The 23,904-nt window shown below is 39.8% G+C and overlaps 2 protein-coding genes across 4 annotated transcripts in view; one reads left to right on the plus strand and one right to left on the minus strand.

The window, feature by feature from the left end:
- LOC126372089 (mucin-5AC) overlaps positions 1-23,904 on the plus strand; it is a 119,507-nt gene that overhangs the window by 9,922 nt on the left and 85,681 nt on the right. The window lies entirely within an intron of this gene.
- LOC126372177 (uncharacterized) overlaps positions 21,250-23,904 on the minus strand; it is a 319,771-nt gene continuing 317,116 nt past the window's right edge. For all 3 annotated transcript variants that reach the window (XM_050017828.1, XM_050017826.1, XM_050017829.1), the window contains exon 6: positions 21,250-21,260. The gene's annotated coding sequence lies outside the window, so the exon portion shown is untranslated. The remainder of the gene's footprint in view (positions 21,261-23,904) is intronic.

Raw genomic sequence — 23,904 nt, forward strand, 5'->3', positions numbered from 1 at the left:
AACAGTGGCTGCAAGTTGTCTTTGATTACTTGTGGCTCTGCGCACCCCATTAAGGATTACGGACGTGAGTTTATGTATGTATGTAAGAAAACCTACATTGAAAAGATGTGAAAAATATCTCCTTTTTTGATTATTTTTTTCAAATTTAATCCTCTCACACGGCGTCCTGTGCCGAACTTGGCGCCCAACTGGGCATTCTATAAATTTTGTACCGGGCGAGATTCCCTCATTCAGCGCTTATCGCTATCGACCCACTAGGGTCGATTAACTCTTTCAAATATTCTTCCTCTCAGACGACACCCTGATCTGAGGTTCGCGTTCAACTGGGCACCCTCAGGCCTGTTGTCTTAAATTTTGTACCGGGTGAGAGACCTCAGCGCTCCCCATTTGTCCGGCCAAGTAGTTAATGCCATCTGCGGCAAATCTACAATAAGTCACGTCAAAAAAAAAGTACCAGGCGAGAGCCCTCGGCGCTTCTCATTTGCCTGGCCAAGTATTTAATGCCCGGCGAATCTACAATAAGTCACGTCAAAAGAAATAAAATTGGATTGTAATTTAGATTAATGTTTTCGTTAACTAGTTTTCCCTCGCCATTTTATTTCTATTATAATATAACTGTAAGTGGGAATAAACTATGAGTAATTCATCAATCCACAATCATATAATAAATAGGTACTTAACCTTTCAGAACCTTATTTACCTTGCTTTGTCCGATCACAACGCACTGATATGTATATGGCCAATTTATAACCCTAACTCGCAATTAAAACAAAGCATACTAATAATGTATGGCTATGGGCCTATCAACATATCACTCAAGGCTTCTCGTTCACTATGAGAAGGTTCTATCTATTGTTACCGCCTGAAGGTAATACCCTCGCAATAAGGCTACTAATTTGTAGGTAATTTAATTAAACAAACAAAAGATAGAACTTTGTCAGTTTTTTGATGCGTGTTGATGATATTGCTACATTGTGGAATTATGTCGAAAATTATGGATGGGATTTGAAAAAGAGAGAGAGGGGACCTTTCCCAGTACCTATGTATACATATATATCAACATACCTAATATTAATTGTCATTATCATCACTAATTTAAGAGCCATGCTCTTGTCGGTGTAGCATTCTCCATCCTTGTCTATCAAAGACCAATTCCTTCAGTAAGTACCTTATAAGACACGACGTTCGCCTTCTCTTTAATCTGTTCCATGTAAGCTCTTCTTGGTCTTCCCCTTCCTCTCTTCCCTTGTAGCTTCCCTTATATGATGTTTTTAATAAATTCGCCGTGTCTTATTAAGTGTCCAATCAAATAAAATATTAAAATAAAATAAAAAATCTTATATAATTTTAAGTATTATTATATTAATTGTAAGTAAGTATATTTATATTGAGGAGCTCGGTGGCGCAGCGGTAAACGCGCTCGGTCTGCGATTGTTGAAGTTAAGCAACTTTCGCAAAGGCCGGTCACAGGACTCCGTGCTTCGGAAGGCACGTTAAGCCGTTGGTCCCGGCTGCATTAGCAGTCGTTAATAACCATCAATCCGCACTGGGCCCGCGTGATGGTTTAAGGCCCGATCTCCCTATCCAACCATAGGGAAGGCCCGTGCCCCAGCAGTGGGGACGTTAATGGGCTGATGATGATGACCTTTATATTAACTATCTTATATTAATTTGCATCTGATGTATTCAAATTCAAAAATATCTTTTTTCAGTAGGTAACGTAGATAACAGACTTATGCATCTTTTATCTTTGTTTTTGGGTTTAAATGATGAGTTGACAGCGACTCTCCGAACGGCGACTCTCGCGAGTCTCTTTACGGCCTTGTTTTCCCTCTACGTCGAGCGAGCTTTGACGTTATAGTACAGTTATGGTAAAAACTGTTTTGCTGTTTTTCTTATACTTTTCAGTTCGTTGTACACATTTTCCACCCTTTATTATTCCGATCAAAATAAAGAGAAGCAATACAGGTAGCAACATAATTCTACACATAATAGTATTCCAAATATCAAGAAACAATTCTTTTTATATATGATAGATAGATAGATCGTTTATTTGCATGAACACAGTACAATGGTCTTAATAAGTAATAAGTGGACCGACGATCTGGTGAAGGTCGCGGGAAGCCGCTGGATGCGGGCAGCGCAGGACCGATCGTCGTGGAGATCCTTGGGGGAGGCCTATGCCCAGCAGTGGGCGTCGTACGGCTGATGGTGATGATGTATGTCCTTAGTGTATTCAGCCTGCTTGCAGGCTATATGCATATATGTATGCATTGTATTTTTGAATAATTATGTACTCGAGTAATGAGAAAATAGGTAATTGTCACGTTAAATCTCAACAGCGCCATCTATATTATTTTTGAAGAACGTAGTCTGGAAAGTTCTTCGTTCAATAGGTTTTCCCGGAATCCTGGTGGGGACATATCAGAAAAATCACTTTGTGATCCCTAGTTTGGTTAGAACATTAAGCTAATCACCTGATTGTCCAAAAAGTAACATGATCCATGCTTCGGAAGGCACGTCAACCCGTTGGTCCCGGTTACTACTTACTGATGTAAGTTGGTAGTCGTTACATGAGCCATGTCAGGGGCCTTTGGCGGCTTAATAGTAACCCTGACTGTTGGTAATCCACCATACAACCCACCCATACGATAGAAAAAGAAGATAGCTTCAATGCGCGGCGCTATGCTATGAAGTTCATTAGAATAATGTTGTATCAGTCGAGATAAGATTCTGTTATAATATATATTTAATATACAATGTTGGGGAGGCCTATGCCCAGCAGTGGGCGTCGTACGGCTGATGATGATGATGATGATACAGGTTGGTACTCCACCTCACAACCCCCACGATAGAAGAGAAGAACAGGTTTTTATTTGACAATAAACCCATTTACAGCCAGACCTCCCAGCTAGCTCAGCCAGTAACTTGTATCAACTCCTCTAATTACTCATTGTTTTGTCCAGATTAAATCTCCGAACATGGGAAATGAACGTCGGATGTCCTGATGTAACGATATTAGAAGTAAAATAGCGTACAATAGCCCGCCATTGTGTCGTTGGGACTTGAGTTTCGATTGTGAGGTCGTGGGTTTTAAGTCTTATACTTAAATGGTTCTGTGTGTGGTCATAGCTCAGTTGGAAGAACGCTCGACTCTCACTGTAAGGTCGTAGGTTCGAATTCAGCAAAAAACATTTTTCATCTTTTTCGAATTCATGTTTGGATCATAAATGATTATCACGTGCTCATCGGTGGAGGAAATCATTTTGTGGAAACCCACACACTTGTGAAATGCGTTTCGGAGTTATGTGACCTAACCTGTTTTGGGCTGGTTTTCCCTTCTCGGGTTGAAAGGTCAGACAGGTAATCGCTTTTGTATATAACCGGAGCTGTCAAATCTTCAGGTTAGGTAAGCGGACCCTGTGAAATACGTACAACTTAAACAAACAAAGTTACACTAAGTCTATATTTTTGCATAATACTCACGTAAATGCCTTGTGCAGATCCAATTTTTTTTTTATTCTGAACAAAATTTGCAACACATTGCAAATCAACGTATTACCACATCCTAACATTTTAATCTTGGAATTCAAAAGGTTCATTCAACTAATGTTACTTAGCAATTAATCAGTAAGTATTTTACCTGGGAATGTTCCTACTTACTAGCTCTTCTGTAACGCAATAAAATACATTTTACCACGCGAAGCAACCAATCTGAAACATCCGAGAGAATATTTCACACAAATCTAGAATTAATCACGAAAAAAATCCGACCAAGTGCAAGTCGGACTCGCGCACGAAAGGTTCCGTACCATTTTGACTGAGGAAAAAAACATTAGGTAGACTCATATTGTCTATGAGGAGCTCGGTGGCGCAGCGGTAAACGCGCTCGGTCTGCGATTGTTGAAGTTAAGCAACTTTCGCAAAGACCAGTCATAGGATGGGTGACCACAAAAAAAGTTTTCATTTCGAGCTCCTCCGTGCTTCGGAAGGCACGTTAAGCCGTTGGTCCCGGCTGCATTAGCAGTCGTTAATAACCATCAATCCGCACTGGGTCCGCGTGATGGTGTAAGGCCCGATCTCCCTATCCATCCACAGGGAAGGCCCGTGCCCCAGCAGTGGGGACGTTAATGGGCTGATGATGAGATGTCGCGGTCCTTGAGATTACTACCTGGTGACAGACAGACAGACAGCGAAGCCTTAGTAATAGTTTATACGGTTTGTGTACGGAACCCCTAAAAAGAGCATATTTCCCGATAACCGGCACAATTTTCCGCAGACTCTTCATTCCCACACGGAACTAACATAATTGAATTACCGTCCGTTACAAAATTCATTACTTAAGAAGTTGCGCGAGAGTGGCTAAATCAAACAGTCCGCCGCAATGTTTGCGCGGCCCACTTTCAAGCGAATTTGGATTCTGTGCCGTGCGCGTAATTTCTATTTAATACCGTATTAGGTTACAGATATAATAAAAAAAAAAATAGAGGATGTTTGTCGACAATTAATCCTATTTACGCGCTTAAACTCAATGTTGACGGCTATGTCGTAATAGGAAGTTTTATGTAAGTAATACCTGCTTTTCGTTGTTATACTTTTGGAGGTAAACACTGTTATAAAAAAAGGAATTTATGATTTGAACTACTTCCGAGTTTCCGTCTTTGGTTCGCTTTCAATAGACCTTGAACCAAGTCAATGACCCTTAAACAATGGGAACTTTTTATTTAGATGGCTTTTATACTGGGTCTGTAACTTTAGTTCGAATGTCAGTAGTTCGATGAATGCTTATTCGACTGAAATATTTTTCGAAACCCTTTTTAACGAATGATCATTCTTCCGAATCAACTTTGTATCGAACCCCTTTTTTACCGACGAACGGTTGACCGAAGCGTTCATCGAACAACTCACATTTCTTGTTCGATGAATGCTTCGGTCAACCGTTCGTCGGAAAGGATGGGTTCGATACAAAGTTGACTCGGAAGAATGATCGTTCGTTAAAAACATAGGTAATAATTCAAAAAATATTTCAGTCGAATAAGCATTCATCGAACTACTGACATTCGAACTAAAGTTACAGACCCTTTTAGACTTTTGTCCACTACCTCCTTGGTAGAGTATGCTACGTGGGTATATTTCTTACCTTACGATGTATGTTTCCGTCCTAATGTTTATTATACTTCTCATTGAAAAGGAGGAATGATTAGCGTCAAAATGGCCGGACCAAACCTAGTACGTATATCTAACAATATGCAATTTCAACATTAAGCAATTTTGCCATTTTTCGCCATTTGACGCTAATTGGAAATGATGATCAAAAAATCGAAACACTGTCGGATTTTTGTCACAACACGAATTTAATTAAATTTTAAATTTGAATTTGGAACGTTAACATTGAGAAATGACACGGAAATAACATTTATTTTTCATTCCTTTTTTATAATAATCCTTGCGAAACATAAACTTAGCGAAGTGGTCCAATTTATTCAAGAGTAGTGTAGCTATGTGCTTATAGACACGATTATATATTATATTTATACCGTTTAGCTTAACACCATAATAAAACTACATATCTTGCAACTTATTGGTAAAAAACGTAAATATTACGATCACTTGCCAATGAGGGCCTTTTCAGGTAGGCAGAGATTTTCCTACGTTTAACCTTGTAATTTCATGGACCGCCATAAGCAACTTTTATCTTTGTTTTTGGGTATAAATGCAGACCCTTGCCCGGGTGAGAGCCTTCAGCGCTCCCCATTTGTCCGGCCAAGTAGTTAATGCCATCTGCGGCAAATCTACAATAAGTCACGTCAAAAAAAAAAAGCAGACCCTTGTTACACGCAGGCACAACACATCTTCCATCTATTATTATTCTGAACAAAATCAAGTGAAGAAATATAGATAGCAACAATTATGCCTCTGCCATTATCTACATTACATTTTTGAATAATTGTGTACCCCGAGCTTACTATGGGTCTCGTGAGGAGGCTCAGTGTCGCTCAGCGGGCAATGGAGAGAGCTATGCTCGGTATTTCCCTGCTCGATAGAATCAGAAATGAGGGAGAACTAAAGTCACCGACATAACTCGGAGAATTGCCAAGCTGAAGTGGCAGTGGGCAGGACACATAGCGAGGAGAACCGATGGCCGCTGGGGCGGAAAGGTTCTCGAATGGCGACCATGCGTCGGACGCCGCTCAGTAGGCCCGCTATAAGGTGGACCGCCGATCTGGTGCAGTGGGCGTCGTACGGCTGATAATGATGATGTGTACCCCGAACAATGCGAAAATAGGTAATTATCACGTTAAATCTGAATAGCGCCATCTATATTTTTTTGGGAACGCAATCCGGAAAATCCCTAATTCCATCGTGTTAGAAGGGACGTTACATTTACTTTATTATCCGAACAAACGTAATCATTACATAACACAATATAAGGCTTCTCACCGACCTGTCTAGATAGCCAATAAACACTATAATTTACGTCTAAACCCGTAATAACCTCATCTGTACAGTAGGCAACCTAACCACAGAGCTAGGTTTAGGCTTAGGTTACCTACAACCGCACGGTTACGTCGGTGCTGCAAATTGGGGGCTTTAATGACCTAAAAGTTTGCTAATGCCTATTTGAGTGTTGATTATTATTCATCATCATCAATTTAAGAGCCACGCTCTTGTCGGTGCAGCATTTCTGTAAAATACTCTCCATGCTACTTTTTTAGGGAAAAATAGGGCAGTGGTTTCCCTCTTGCCTTCCGCCCCGCAGTACTCTGTCTGACGCGAGTGGGATGGCGCCCAGAGTAGTCTATTACAAAGCCATACTAGGATTATTATTAAACTTTGTAAAAAAGGTTATTATGAGATTATATTATACCCCCTCCGGTTGTTTGAGGGGAGGCCTGTGCCCAGCAGTGGGACGTGTATAGGCTATTCATGCTCATGCTATAAGATTATATCATCAGCCGTAGACGCCCACTGCTGGGCATAGGCCTCCCCCAAGGATCTCCACGACGAGATTATATACTTAGTGATTATCTAGAAGATATGAATGCATGGGATTATATAAATAATAATAATTTATTGCCAAAAAAGTAGGTACAATTCTTTCCTTAAAATAGCTTAGTCTTAGACACAGGTATAAATAGGTAGGTACCATATCTGTCTAAGTATATGAATACTTGTATTACAGCCTATAATGCCTCTCTCCTGGATATTTATGTTACTTAAGCTAGCTAAGTAGTATACGTAATTATGTTACCAAAACAAAGAAATACAAAAGTTTTTAATGACTGGCTTAACAAAATAAAGAGACAAAAAGACAGAAAGAAAGAAAGACAGATTAGCTGTCTGGGAAGTGATATTAGGCAGCCAAATTAAAAAGAAGAAGAAGACTTCGCTTATGCAAATTTTAAGTAAGTTTACTGAAATATGCCACAAAAACACTTTAGTGGCATAATGAGTAACAACACTTACCCTGGGTCCATAAACCTTAATATTCTGGCTGTACGAGTAATAAACACGTACTTACTGTTTATTTTCTATAACACGCTAAATTGCGCGTAAGCAGCTTTCCCTTGCTCGGAGAAAATATTTGAACGAATTTAATTGGGAATTTCTAGTGGCAAGTAAGCTTTGAATTCGTTGCGTGTATGACGACCTTTTTGATTAGCGAAAGGTCATGTGGTAGTCAAATTGATTGATGCACACGATGACAAAGGAAATAAAATCATTATCAAACATAACTCGTGTGGAATTGAGTAGAATCCTAGGTCAAAAATCATCATCATCATCAACAGCCGTACGACGCCCACTGCTGGGCATAGGTCAAAATAAATTATGAAATTCTGATTACTAGGTAAATAAAGACAGATCTAAAGGTGACAAAAAACGTTGAAGAATTATGTTGCTTAATTTGATCAGAATAATAATGGGTGGAAGGTGTAATAATTGTGCCTGGGTGTAATAAAAAGGGTCATCATACCTAAAAACAAAGATGGAACATGCATATGTTTGTTAGTCATGAAATTACAAGGATAAACGAATGAAAATCTGGGGAGTTAAAATGGCCACATCGAAGCAATTCATCTAAAAAAGCAATAATGCAATTTGACATTTGCGCATACAAAAGTAAGTGCGCATTGCAAACAAATGTCAAATAGCAATATTGATGTCTTAGATGAATTGCTTCGATGTGGCCATTTAACCCCCCTGTACAGCGCCATATATGTTGTTTTTGAGGAACGTAGCACCTCATTGAAAGCATCGTAGAGAAACGCGACGTCAAGCGAATCGCCGTAGAGAGACTCATCGTAACGGGAAGCGACGTTCGGGGTCTCTCTCTGCTCTCATACGCTAAAAAGCCGTTAAGTAACAAAAGTTCGAGAAAATAGTAAAAAACCTGAAAATCTGCTTTTGTACAATGTAGGAAACGCACACTACGCAATATAGCCATACAAGTACGTATGACTGTTAGTGACACCGTAACGAATACTGAGAGGAATGCTTCAGACCATGTGGAATTTCCGTTCGGAAAATCATGAAAGTTAATTATTGTCAGTTCCATACTTTTGCGGCGGAAAATTCCACTTGATATTAACTCAGAATTATATCCAAATCATCCTTCAAAGTTGTCGTTACGATGTCACTAACACCCTGTATATCGACGATCATTTGAATGTTGCCCCAATTTGTAACGACTAAAAATAACAACATTTTAACTCGAGCGTAAGATGCGATCTTTTATTTTTTATACCTCATTCCTTATTGTTTCTTTTTCCATTTCACCCTGAAGTGCGTGCGGTGTAACCAATCGTGAGTATTGTTTTAAAAATAAAAAAAGCAAACAGCTTGACTCAGTCGTAACATTTGTAATCTATCGTAATCAGGAGTCAGTCGACTGTGGAATGCTACGAATAATTATGAAACTTACTTTTTCTATCCTTATGACACCGCTATCCTTAATTAGGTATTTATTTACCTCTACTTTGTGGATACGGGACCTTTTTTTTTTTTTTTTTTTTTTTTGACGTGACTTATTGTAGATTTGCCGCAGATGGCATTAACTACTTGGCCGGACAAAGGATACGGGACCATACCCAGCAACTACACAACGACAGATGGGCACAGCTGCCCACATGCAGACGGTCCAAGGATATATCATCAAGGAGATATCCAAGAGCTTCACTCGGCGACTGCTTCGCTTAAACCGCAATGACCTCCGAATAGTAGTGGGCAGTATAACGGGTCACTGCCCACTTAACAAGCACCTATTTAACTTAGGGATAACGGACAACCCACTTTGCAGAGGCTGTCTGGACGCAGAAGAAACTGCCCCCCATGTAATCCTGGAATGCACGGGAGTGTCAGCACAACGGGTAAAAATCCTCAAAGGAATGGGTTCGCTCCGCGAAGCCTGTGAAAACCCCAGGAGGCTTCTGAGCTTCTGGAAGGAGATAGGTTGGCTTACGTAGTCAACAATTACACGCATAATGGGCCATCTTAGAGCCTAAATGCGGAAAACAGAGCCCACTAACATAACTAACATTACCTCTACTTTCCTATATAAAGGATTCAAGAGAAGAAACCAAGCAAGACAAGCAAGCAGGCAAGAGGGAAACCATTGCCCTATTTTTCCCTAAAAAAGTAACATGGAGAATGCTATACAGACAAGGGTGTGACTCTAACACTTTCAAGGACAGAACGTCTAATGACGTTCCGATCCCAAGGTGTCATATTATCTATTATGAACCATTAATGACCCATGATCTCTGTCTGTGAAAGAGTTAAATTAGTGATGATGATGATGTATTTTTCTTTTGGAGGCAAGAACTATGACCACACTTTGAGCAGCTATACATACAATAATAGTGTTCAGGTCGCTGGCTAGTTGTCTGCTCTTTAGAACATACTTGCGCAAGAGCAACCAGTTATTGTGGGAATGTCCCGCCACGTTTGTTATCATAATCCGATCGACATTGTGTGTACCGCCTTGCCGACTGGTTGGTATGTAACTCGACCATTTGTGTTCGAGTGTTGAGTTTCAGACTTTGTTCTTCGATACTAAATTCTTTTGGCTGGATTGGGTGTAGAAAAAACATGATATTTAAAACATGATGTTTATTTGGTATTGACATAAAGTGTAACTGACATACATTGTTATCACTTTCGCTAGAGACCACAAAGTAATTTTTGTGATGAGGTTGGTACTCCACCTCACAACCCAAAAAGTTAAAATAACCACAATAATCATCCCCCTAGCGTTATTCCGTTTTCACCGGACACTTACATGGTGTCTTCGAGGAGTCCAATTTCAGGAGTCAATTGAGAAACGATATCATAAACTGCCTATATACGTCCCACTGCTGGGCACAGGCCTCCCCTCAATCAACCGGAGGGGGTATGGAGCATACTCCACCACGCTGCTCCACTGCGGGTTGGTGGAGGTGTTTTTTTACGGCTAATAGCCGGGACCAACGGCTTAACGTGCCCTCCGAAGCACGGAATCATCTTACTTTTTCGGACAATCAGGTGATTCAAGCCTGAAAAGTCCTTACCAAACAAAGGACAGTCTCACAAAGTGATTTCGACAATGTCCCCATCGGGAATCGAACCCGGACCTCCAGATCGTGAGCCTAACGCTCTAACCACTAGACCACGGAGGCTGTTGTAGACCACGGAGGCTGTTAAGAAACAAGAGGAAAGAGGTTTGAGAAACGATATAGTTTCTGTCAATCAACATCAACTCCCTAGCATTATCCCGTTTTTCACAAGGTCCGCTTACCTAACCTGAAGATTTGACAGGTCCGGTTTTTTATACAAGCGACTGCCTGTCTGACCTTCCTTACCGCGAAGGGAAAACCAGCCCAACACAGGTTAGGTCACATACTTCCGAAACGCATTTCTCGGGAATGTGGATTTCCTCGCGATGTTTTCCTTCACCGCTGAGCACGTGATAATCATTTATGATCCAAACATGAATGATATTTGAAATTAGAATCATGAAATCGATTAGGAAATCTGTGATCGATCGACGCACCTGTCTCAGTACATCCGAGAAAGTGCAACGTGAGTTGAGATCCCAATAAGATGTCTTTCACTTTCCACAGATTTTTGCAATAACGCCCATTGTTTCCAGCGATTTCTAAAATTCCAAATAAGTAAATAGTCACTTGTTGCGATTCGTATCTTAAATCCGAAATGATATTTTACTTCTAGTAAATTGTAGGTACATTGTTTTGTTTGGTTTAGTTTCTTTTACCAAAGTGTGATCTTTTGATAAAAATTCAATTGTATATTCAACCTTCAATTGCGATAAATAAGTAGCAAATAACGGTTTAAACTGATTGATATCTTTGAAATTGGTTTTACAGAAACATCGAATTAAGATTTAATTTTAAATATTTACTTACTTACATTAGTATATACTACCAACCCGCAGTGGAGCAGCGTGGTGGAGTATGCTCCATACCACCTCCGGTTGATTGAGGGGAGGCCTGTGCCCAGCAGTGGGACGTATATAGGCAGTTTATGTTATGTTTATGTATTTACTTACTGCCTAAATGCGGATGTTGTTGTATGGATGATGAGTATAAGATAAGTAATAGGTATTGTACTATTGTATTGTTATGAGAGCCCTCAGCGCTCACCATTTGTCCGGCCAAGTAGTTAATGCTGTTTGCGGCAAATCTACACTAACTCGACGTCATAAAAAGGTATTGTAACTTTATATTCTTAGGTGAAGGTAAGGGTTACCTTTTCGGCGGATAAGAAAATGACTGGTATAATTTAAAATAAAATTAGATAGTGTCTACAGGAATTAGCACCAGTGAGTAAGATTTTTTTTTTATTTTTACCTTTCTTATAGTAGAAATCAGAAATCATTTATTCGTTTAGGATAGGTAGGTACAGAGTCACAATATGGTATACGACAGCAATGTTACAGAATCACTGTCCTGCTAATTATTATTAGCATTCAAATATTAAACGTTCAAAAATCCACTCATGCTATAAAAGCTATATATTTTATGGTCATTGAATGCGGCATATCAGTAAAAAAAAAACACTTTTTATGTAAAAATATTTATGTGGTTTCCAAACCTATAAAGTCTGACCTGACCTAACCTATAAATATTCAGACAATGGTCCGTTTCAAAATCCTCAAACTTGCTCCACTTGCATTTGACATGAACAATGGCTAATAGTAATAGTGTTTTAGCTTAGTTACATTCCTGTAAAAGTCAAAGTCGTGGCTCTCGAGTCACCCCTGACATTTGTGCGCAGGCGCATTCACTGCGGGTCAATATCTCATACAACTATAATGGTTTAATGTTAATGTATTGTAGGCATTTTCTACACGTGCCTTATTGTACGTAGATTGATTGAGTATTTGACAGGACAAATGGGATGTGTCTTTTGAATCTTATAATGTTAGGTTACGTTAGGTCATCATAATAAGGCCTCACATTGCCGTAAAACTGGGATGGCGTAGGGGTGGGGACCTACCCCGGGACGCGCTTATAATAGCAAGCGCGAGGGAAGCACCGGTGCGTTCGTTAGAGATCCCGGAGCTTCCCGACATGCGCAGCAGAGGGCCATCGGAGGGGTTTTAGTCGGTAAGAGTCCGACATAACCTCGTCGCTCCCCCGGGTGGCGAGGTATCCATGAGGATTTCCCCTTCGTTACCAAAAAAAGGTCATCATAATAATAGTATTTTATGCAACAGTTGTATAAGAAGGGTCAAAAAATGCGAGTGGCGTGAGTTGCGATGTGAGCCTTGGCGAACATCGCAATAAGAGACGCCACGAGCATTTTTTGACCTAGTTATACAACGTTGCATACAATACTTTTTCTACGACGACGTCATTTTTCCTTTTTATTTTATACTTTTTAGTGTTTTGAAACGAAACACAAAAATTTTCCAATTTATTTTCCAACGCGCGGGAAAATGGCGGCAAATGTATACTTTTTTTTATAGTATATCTATGGCACCAAACAAAGTAAAGGTGCCAGTTTCCAGGTCAAAAAAAAAAACAACAACAATGCTTTTTTGGCGACATTATAGTACAGTTACACTTTGTAAACAATGCTTTTATAGGCCATAGAGCGTACACTTTTTCAAAGAGTTTAATTATGTATGTACTTATATTAGACTTTTTGGTTATTTAAATGCCAGATTAAAGTAGAGGAGTAGAAAAAATATCTAATGAGGCACTTTCCAGGCTACATAACATAACGTAACAAATACTTTATTGCACAAACAGGAAAAAACAAAACAGGCTACGTTCCTCAAAAACAATATAGATGGCGTTGTACAGATTTTTCTTCGTCTAACCTTTTACTTTCATGGATAACAGACATATTCATCTTTTATCTTTGTTTTTGAGTATAAATGATGACCCTTTTTATTACACCCAGGCACAATTTTACATCTTCCACCCATTATTATTCCGATCAAAATAAAGAAAAATACATCCATCATCAGCCCATTAACGTCCCCGCTGCTGGGGCTCGGGCCTTCCCTATAGATGGATAGGGAGATCGAACCCACCCCCAGTGTGGATTGGTGGCTATTAACGACTGCTAATGCAGCCGGGACCAACGGCTTAACGTGCTTTCCGAAGCACGGAGGAGCTCGAGATGAAAAGTTTTTATTTTTCTGTGGTCACCCATCCTATGACCGGCCTTTGCGAAAGTTGCTTAACTTCAACAATCGCAGACCGAACGCGTTTACCGCTGCGCCACCGAGCTCCTCAATTATATACATAATGTGATCCAAATATCAAGCAACAATTATTTTTATATAATATGCTTCAGCCATTACATTGTATTTTGGAATAAACTGGAGGTCCGGGTTCGATTCCCGTTGGGGACATTGTCGAAATCACTTTGTGAGACTGTCCTTTATTTGGTAAGGACTTTTCAGGTTTGCATCACCTGATTGTCCGAAAAAGTAAGTGATTCCGTGCTTCGGAGGGCACGTTAAGCCGTTGGTCCCGGCTATTAACCATAAAAACATCTCCACCAACCCGCATTGGAGCAGCTTCTATTTCTGGGTTAGCATTTTATAATTTATCTTTGACCCAGTCAAATACCCTATTGATTATATGGAATAGCTTGACTCCCTATATTGGATTAAGATTAAGTATACGCCTATTCCAACTATCCTAAGTTTTTTTTTAATTTATCACTGAGAAACAAGTCCAGAACAACAACGCGACGAGGTTCGAGATTATTCATCATCATCATCAGCCGTACGACGCCCACTGCTGGGCATAGGCCTCCCCCAAGGATCTCCACGACGATCGGTCCTGCGCTGCCCGCATCCAGCGGCACCTTGTAGCGGGCCTACCCACTGAGCGTCGTCCGACACGTGGTCACCATTCTAGAACCTTTCCGCCCCAGCGGCCATCGGTTCTCCTCGCTATGTGTCCTGCCCACTGCCACTTCGAGATTATTAAAACGACAGAATTAAATGAATATCGAAATAAATAACGAGTCAAAAAAAGATGGGCTGGGTTCTTGACAAGACAGAAAACACAGTGGATGAAAGTTTAACGAAGTTGTAGTCTTGTAGACCTTGAATGTTGAAAAGGTCACTGAGAGACCAGTGTTGTAGAGTGAGCAGGAAAAAGAACAAATTGATAACCTCTTTCTTTTTTGAAGCCGTGTAACAGGTGGAGAGCAAAGACACATGTGACATAAAAACACTTTGTGAGACTGTCCCTGGATTGGTTAGGACAAAAAAGGTGATTCCGTGCGTCGTAGGGCTCGTTAAACCGTTCGTCCCGGCTTATTGTCGTAAAAACCTCCACCAACACGCAGTGCAGCAGCGTGGTGAAGGATGTGCTATCTCACTGCCGAAATTCTTACCTAGATACTCATATTAAAGTACTATTTAACAATCCGCAATATAACGGCCTCTGTGGTGCAGTGGTTGAGCGTTGGTCTCACGATCCGGAGGCTCCGGGTTCGAATCCCGGTGGGGACATATCACAAAAATCACTTTGTGATCCCTAGTTTGTTTAGGACATTAAAGGCTGGTCACCTGATTGTCCACAAGTAAGATGATCGGTGCATCGGAAGGCACATTAAATCGTTGGTCCCGGTTACTAGTTACTGATGTAAGTATGTAGTCGTTACGTGAGCCATGTCAGGGGCCTTTGGCGGTTCAGTAATAACCCTGACACCAGCGTTGATGAGGTTGGTATTCCACCTCACAACCCACACGTTAAGAAAAAGAACAATCCGCATACGGCTATTTTTTAAATAGGTTAACAAGAACCATCCAAAATTCGTATTAATCGCCTATCTGGTACCGGTATGCAAATGTCAAACGGCCTCTGACAAGGTCGGCGCATGCGCAGAGACGTCTCACCTTTGACATTATCAAACTTGCGACATCGTGAGGAATTTTATAAGATAAAAAAAATGTGAAGTTATTCGTAAAGAGTCATTTTTGTAAAGTTGTAGGTAGACAGGTGGATCTTTATGGTTAGGGCCTGTGCCCACTACACTGTATCTAGTTAGTTAGTTAGTTAGTATAATACTAGGACTGTGCTAGGGCCGGCGCGAGCCGGAAGCTACTATGCGTCCACCCATTGCCCCCCAAGTGATTTTTGTGATATGTCCCCACCGGGATTCGAACCCGGAGCCTCCGGAACGTGACCTGACCCAACGCTCAAGCGGACTGGACTGGACAAACAAAAAGAACAGGCCGTTATATTTTGCCCCATGTTCGGGTGACATACGAGTCAGTTTACAACACAAAGTCTTTTGATCTGCTTTAAGTACTTCATTCCAACCCTGGAAAAATATTTAAAAGTACATACTTATGCATTTTTTTTGGCAACTGACTATATAAAGAGCTCTGTATGACAATTACAAGAGAGGCCAGCTCGATTGTAATCTTATAAAGCCTATAAAATGCTGAGTCGTCTCCAATTTGGAGTTATAAGCAGGTTTCGACAACTTCCTTTTAGGATGGGCTCAATGATACCAACATCAAAAATGTTCTCATCCGGTATCGACAGAGACGGATCTATTTTCCTTCTTCGTGTCGATGACAAGTAAGGTTTAGGTATATCGAACTGAGCCGTGATGGCCCAGTTGGGAGGAAGCTTGACTGTTACTGTGAGGTCGCAGGTTCGGATCTCAACACGGGCCTAATCCAATGATTTTCTTATCAAAAATAAAGTTCGTGGAGTATCCCCCCCCTCACCCCCTTTGTGGTGGAGTGGACACCCCCGGTCAGATGAATTCGATTTGAAGTTTATTTTAAATAAAATGTTTAAATTATTACTAGAATTATTATATTATTATTACTATACTTAAATTATATTATTATTATAGGTACTTAAATTATTATTACTAGGCATAAAAATATTTTTCAAAATGTGTTTTAATTTCTAAATTTGTGTTTTAATTATCAGCAATTAAGGCACCCTGGAATAAACTAAAAAATAAAATACACACACACATTCATTGAAAAATAATACTACAATAAACTAGTAAATGCTTTAAAATAAAATTTAAGAAACAAATACATTCCTCCAGTAAGTAGGTATTTTACAATAGTAAAACTGGGGAGGTCCCAGTAAGCAATTTAATTTGTTCATGTTGGGAGTAAACGAAATATGTATATACTTATTTTATAATTTCGTAGCGGAATTATTTATGGAAATCTTAGTCCGTCACTGCAACTGACACTAAACCTTGTAACCATGGTATAAAGCAGACACGATAACATCTTGTTAATGTTAAATACTTAAGTAATATGCAGATGTGATCTCCATACACCTTAGTCATCATACGAATTAATGTTCTGAGAATTACACAACTATTATGTTCAACTTTCGAAGGGAGAAAGCACTACGTCAGACAATTCTGATAAAATAATAGGTGAATGTATGCCGAATTATGAATGGCGATAATGTGCGATCGCATTTCTTTACTCTGTGGTTTTTTGATGGGCCTCCTGTGGCTTGATTTATACTTTTATTCCGTATATTCTTCTTCTTATGCTCTGTAGATCGAGAAGGGAATGCTAAGTTGGTTTGGGCACAAGCGGATGAAGGAAAAGCGTAGTAAGTAGTAACCGGGACCAACGGCTTAACGTGCCTTCCGAAGCACGGATCGTCTTACTTTCGGACAATCAGGTGATCAGCCTGCAATGTCCTAACCAAACTAGGGATCACAACGTGATTTTTGTGATATGTCCCCACCGGGATCCAAACCTCCGGATCGTGACCCCAACGCTCAACCACTGGACCACGGAGGCAGTTTTACTATAAAATATATAAACTATACAAAATATGATATAAGTACTTAAGTATTATCATCATCATCATCATCAGCCGTATGACGCCCATTGCTGGGCATAGGCCTCCCCCAAGGATCTCCACGACGATCGGTCCTGCGCTGCCCGCATCCAGCGGCTTCCCGCGACCTTCACCAGATCGTCGGTCCACCTTGTAGCGGGCCTACCCACTGAGCGTCGTCCGACACGTGGTCGCCATTCTAGAACCTTTCCGCCCCATCGGCCATCGGTTCTCCTCGCTATGTGTCCTGCCCACTGCCACTTCAGCTTTGCAATTCTCCGAGCTATGTCGGTGACTTTAGTTCTCCTGCGGATAAGTATTATATAAGAAAATAAAAATACTCCAAAAATCTGTTAGACGCCCCGCGAAAAATTTCAGGTGGTTCTAGTTTGAGCAAGAAATGATGAACGCGTACTTTAGTTAGTTTATTGGCTGAATTTCACGGAAATTTGTCATTAAAACTGTGTTGTCGTTTTCTATTTGTGTTTATATTTATTATCAGCTGTAAATAACTTTAATTGGTTAAATCGTATTTTTTTCTTGTTGTCACGGTCTAGTTAACAAACTCATTGAGTGAAATGTTTTCAGGTTTAATCTATTTATGAAAAACGGCTTTAAGAATTGGGTAGTTTCCTAGGTCAAAGATGAATTATGAAATTCTAATTACTAAATAAAGACAGATCTAAAGATGACAAAAAAGCTTTCTTTTTCTATTTGACTTTTTTATGAATTTTAATAAAGATAAATGTAATAATAAGAGCGATATTGTGTGACGTTTTTCTATGACGTCACAGTGTGCTTTTTCATACAAATTCCATAGTAATTTCGTGTTTTGACGTTTAGTAAAAAGTAACTTATTTGACTAGCTGGAAACTAGCCTAATCCTCCCCTTTAGGAACCACGGCAGCAGATTAATCAGCTTAATAGCTCATAAGGTGTTTGATAAATATACTCAGCAAATTATAAGACGCGAATTCATCATAGTCGGATTATAAAATGAAAATTTCCATAACTTTCCAACTAAGTCATGTATAATTAAAACTTATTACTTTACTTACCAAACTGGTTACATACTTACTATTAAATAAATCACGTAATCATATTCAAGAGCATGTGAATTATGATGTTTTTAAGCACGTCATAGAGCTATCAATCATTCTGGTACTGGATAGTTTTGTTATTACCGTAGAGGAACTAGTTGTCTATTCCAGTATGTGAACTTTCGATGGGCATAAGCCATAGTGGAGTAAGGATGAGTTCACACAACAAATCAAATATACTTCATTGCACAGAACTAAATTTCAACAATCAGACATAACACATTAACACAGTACAATTTGGGCGGCCTTATTGCTCTAGAGCAATTTCTTCCAGGCAACCACCAAAAGGAAACAAACATTTACAAACAACTTGGAATTGAACTTGCAATATTCATTGTTTTATCAGACTTCTCTTAATTTTATAGATTGTTAGTGAGACTGCCTGGGTAACATAGCATCACGCCTGATTCCCCGAAGGGGTAGGCAGAGGGATACAGTATGTACTCCTACTCCTCACCAGCCATGTCTAAGTCCAGTGTAATAGGGACGAGCCTATTGCCATTAACTTGGGTACCCCGGTGGGAATTAGGCGTGAATTTATGTATGTATATGTGGGATTTGGCGTGTAACGGAACGTAAGGTGAGTGAAAGGGAAGGAGGATAGTGTGCGAGAGAGAAGTGTGAGGTTAGCAAGGAAGACGATAAGAAGGCGAGGACGTTGGAGGATTTTGAAAATTAAAATAAACGACGGAAACGAATTTGAAGCTTTTCCTTTCATATCCCTACATATATAATTATGTTTGTATGTATGAATGTTAGAGGTCAAATTACTAACCAAAAAAGTAATAAAATAAATAAAATAAATAATCATTTATGTAGAAATTGAGGTTGGGTATAACAAATAAAATCCGTTATGTTCACTGAGACACTGAGTTTATTATTCTTTCCACTATTTTTTAACTGTTTTCACAAAATATTCCCCACCTCACACACGTCGTCTTACACCACCGTTCGCCATTACCCCCTTCCTTCTCCTTTCCCCTCTCATGCCATCTCACTCACATCATCTCACTCACACACAATCTGTACCGTTCGTTCCATCGTCCCAGTCATCCTACAGCTCGGCCATCCTGAAGTTAAGTCTGCCCTCAGACCACCAAAACAAAGTTACAATGAATCAAGTAAGTATAATAATTATGGTAAGTATAGCAAACAACAACTCAGAGCTAAGAAATACAATGATAGCATAGACTGGCAGCAACAAACACTTCCATGCAAAAGTTAGGTATCATCAAAACATCTTAAAATTTACAACAAATAGTTTTCATAATAAAATAAAAGTTAGGTATCATCAAACATCTTAAATTAAGAACAGTTTTCTTAAAAATAAAAGTTGGGTGTCATCAAACATCTTAAATTAAGACAGTTTTCTTAAAAATAAAAGTTAGGTATCATCAAACATCTCAAAATTAAGAACAGTTTTCATAAAAATAAAAGTTAGGCAGGTATCATCAAACGTTTTTAAATAATCTTACTCTTATCCTAATAAAAAACACAACATAGTAAAGTTTCAGTATTACACATTCTCTCAATACACAATGATGGCTAATTTTGAATAAAAGTGTACAATAAATCAAGACTATTTAGAAATATAACAGGCACTTAATTAAATTATTAACCTTTTAAGTAGCAACAATATTACATCACACAGCCACAGCACTGAAAGTTTAGAAGAAATAAAATACCTACTGCACTATGAAAATTTTTGCTATGTGATAGTGTACCTACAAACCTTCTCTAATTAGCAGAGCTGTCACCTGCAGGCCAAGGCTTCATGAAATCTGCTGCCGAGCTGGTTCTCCTCGGTCCTTCCGCCAAGTCGTCGAGTTTCTCCACATCATAGCGATCTTTACCCTTAATTGTTGTGACCTTGTAAGGACCTAGGAATTTAGGTTTTATCTTCATTCCAACTCCAAATTGCGTTCTTCTGATCGCCACCAGATCTCCAACTGAATACTTTTGGCTTGCTTTTCTCTTCCTATTGAATGTTCTTGCATTTTCCTCTTGAATTTTTAATATTTGCTGTTTCGCTTTCTCTCTTAAATCTTCTCTATTTATAAAGTAATTTTCTATTTCCTCTTCTTTCAACAATCTACATAATTCTATGTCTTCCCTATTCTTCATCTTCACACCAGTCAGTAACTCAAAAGGAGACATGCCAATGCTTCTCTGGTAGGTACTATTGAGACATCTTTGTATTTTACTGACATGCTTGTACCATAGAGTAGGGTCTTCTATGCAATGTTTAGTGAGTACTGATATGATGGTCCTGTGCATCCTCTCAACCTGTCCATTTCCTCTAGGTATGCCCGTTGTGATGGTGATATGCTGGATGCCTTCCTCTTTACAATAGTCTTGGAACTCACCACTAGTAAAAGCGGTTCCCCTGTCTGACACTATCCTAGTAGGGTTTCCAAATGTTTCTTGATGAATCTTTAGTTTCTCTATCGTCTCTCTGCTTGTGGTACTTTTAGTAGGGAAAATCCATGTGAATTTTGTAAAAGCGTCCACAATAGTGAGTATGTGATTATACTGTTTCTTTGTAGTCATCATAGGTCCAAGGTGATCTACATGTAGGGTATGTAGTGGTATATTTTCCTTGTCTATAGGGTTCAGCCATCCCTCTTGCTTCCCTTCTTTTCGGTTTGCTAGTAAACAAGGAACACATGTGATGATACAATTCTCAACTTTCTTCTCTAAATTAGAAATGTGGTAGTCCTTACTGATGAGACTCATCATTTTTGTTTTTGCGAAGTGACCATTTTCATGTGCTCTTTTAATTATCTCACTTTCTAAACTCTTCGGAATTACCAACTTCTTTTCTTGTCCTTTATACAGTAGTCCATTATCTAGACAATAATCTTCAAAAGACTGAGACTTCAAAATTTCTTTTATGGCTTTTAAACCTTCATCATTATCTTGCGAATATAGTATGCTGTCATGAAGATCAGAAAATATCATTCCCACATAAGGTACCCTGCTCAATGCGTCGACATGGCGCATTTTCTGGCCTTCACGGTGCACCACTTCGAAATCATAGTCTTGTAATAAAATTATCCATCTAGCCACCCTGGTGGACATTGCCAAGTCTTTCTTCTTTATTGTCATTTCAAATGCCTTACAATCTGTAACAACTTTAAAGTGTATACCAAACAAATAATGTCGAAACTTTTTGATTCCTTCAACTATAGCCAATGCTTCCAATTCATAGCTGCTATATTTGCTTTCTGCATCACTGGTCTTCCGGCTTAGATAGTGTACTGGATGCAATTGTCCATCTTCTGGATCCCTTTGCATTAAAATTGCTGAATATGCAATGCTTGAAGCATCCGTGTGAACTTCAGTTTCTTTTCTTGGGTCAAAGATTTTTAAGACTGGATTTGTTACCAACGCTTCCTTTAATGTGATGAAACTCTTCCTATGCTCATCACTAAACTCAAATTGAACATTCTTCTTTAATAAGTCTGTTAATGGCTTAGCCACAATGGCAAAATTCTCCACAAACTTCCTGAAATATGAGCATAATCCAACAAAGCTGTGCAGCTGTTTTAAATCTTTTGGCTCTGGATATCTCCTGACTACCTGCGTCTTCTCGGGCGATGGTCGTATCTCTCCACATCCAATAACATGCCCCAAGTATTCAACACTCTTCACCACAAGCTGACTCTTTTTCCAATTAATATCCAGGCCATATTCGGAAGCTCTTCTCAACACTCGTTCCAACCGCTGCACCGCTTGTTGTTCATCCTCTGCTGGAATTAAAATATCGTCAATGAATACCAGAACAATGCCCTCCTCAATCAGATCACGAAATATTATATTTATGAAGCGTGTAAACACCTTCGGACATGTGGCAATACCAAATGGTGCCTTTAGGAATTCGTACTGTCCATTCATAGTTACAAACGATGTGTACTCTATTGAATCTTCATGCACACCAAGATGAAAATAACCATTTTTTAAATCCAAAGCACTAAAGATCGTTGCATCATGACATTTATCCAGCAAGTTATCAATCAATGGCAGAGGATATTGATCCTTGACCATTTTTTGGTTTAGTTTCCTGTAATCAACGCAGACCCTCAAGCTGCCATCTTTCTTACGTACCAACACCAATGGGCTAGAATATTCAGATGTACTTACGCGGATAATTCCATCCTGTAACCACTGTTTTACTTGAGCATCAATTTCAATCTGTTCCTTTAACGCCACACGACGCGGTCGCTGCGCTACAGGGATATCATCTTTCAGGTGTAGTTTGAGCTTGATGGGAGCTTCCCTCGTCTTTACCGGTTGATATGACGTCACCAACTCACCCACTGCTCGCTGCACTCCCGGCGACACCTCACGTCCTATAATGTCAAAATCAGACACAACACATGCAACACATTGCAACCAATTTTCGTTTTCAAGCATAAAATATACATCCGAGCCATCCATTACCATAACTGTGTGCTGTAAAAATTGTTGCCCAATGATAACAGAACAAGGTATAGCGTTATTTTGCACTATATAAAACGTAATGTCTCTATAACAGACGTCGTCCACAGACACTGATGTTATTATTTGCCCAAGCGCACGAATTCTCGTCGAGCCGAGTCCCGTCAACACCACGTCACAGTCATCGTATTTGCACCCAGTTAAGCTTTTATAGCACTGCCACGACATTAGATTAACATCACTGCCGGTATCAATAAGCGCACTCAGTTCCTTACCAGCAATTTTCATTATTTTCATAGGTTTTCTTGTACCCGTCATGCGTTTATCGACGCTCAGTACATCACCTGTTGTTGACGTGTAGTCGCCATCTTGTTTGCCATTGTCAAATGACACTTCACGGTTGCGTTCCGTTTCACAATATAAAGTTGACGTCTCGTTATCAAATGTCACTTCAGGGTTACGTTCCGCTTCGCAATATAAAGTTGACGTTCGTCTATTTCCCATTTCTGCCACCGAGAAAGAGCGATGTCGCTGCTGTGCCGCAGTACCGCCAACTTGACGATTTCGCTCACGCCCTCTCTGATTTTCAAACTTGCCCGCCGCCGCTTGGACTCCAATTCCGGCGTTTGTTGTCGCGCTCGCGCCGCCGCCATTGCTCGATTCCGCCATTTTGCACTGAGATGACAAATGTCCGAATGAACCGCATCGAAAACACTTCGAACCCTTGTTTCTATGAGGACAATCCACTGATAAATGCCCATTATCGCCGCAATTGAAGCATTTTCTTCCATCTAGGTAGTGTCCTTGCCGGGGCTGCGCCGATGGTTGTGGTCGCATACCGCCGCCGTCACTTCTTCTGTCGTCGTGTTTCATTTTCTCCTTTATACTCTCATAAATCTTCAATTTTTCTTTCAGCTCGCCGTACGTGGAGACACCATAAAGCATTATTTTGTTGGTTTCCTTGTCAATAATGCCATCGACTATGTATTGTACAGCCACGTAGTCTGCCATTTTGCCGCGCCGTCCAAGTTCTTTCATTACCAACATATAATCGA

Source organism: Pectinophora gossypiella, chromosome 13, assembly GCF_024362695.1.
Source record: "Pectinophora gossypiella chromosome 13, ilPecGoss1.1, whole genome shotgun sequence".
In the NCBI taxonomy this organism is placed as follows: domain Eukaryota; kingdom Metazoa; phylum Arthropoda; class Insecta; order Lepidoptera; family Gelechiidae; genus Pectinophora; species Pectinophora gossypiella.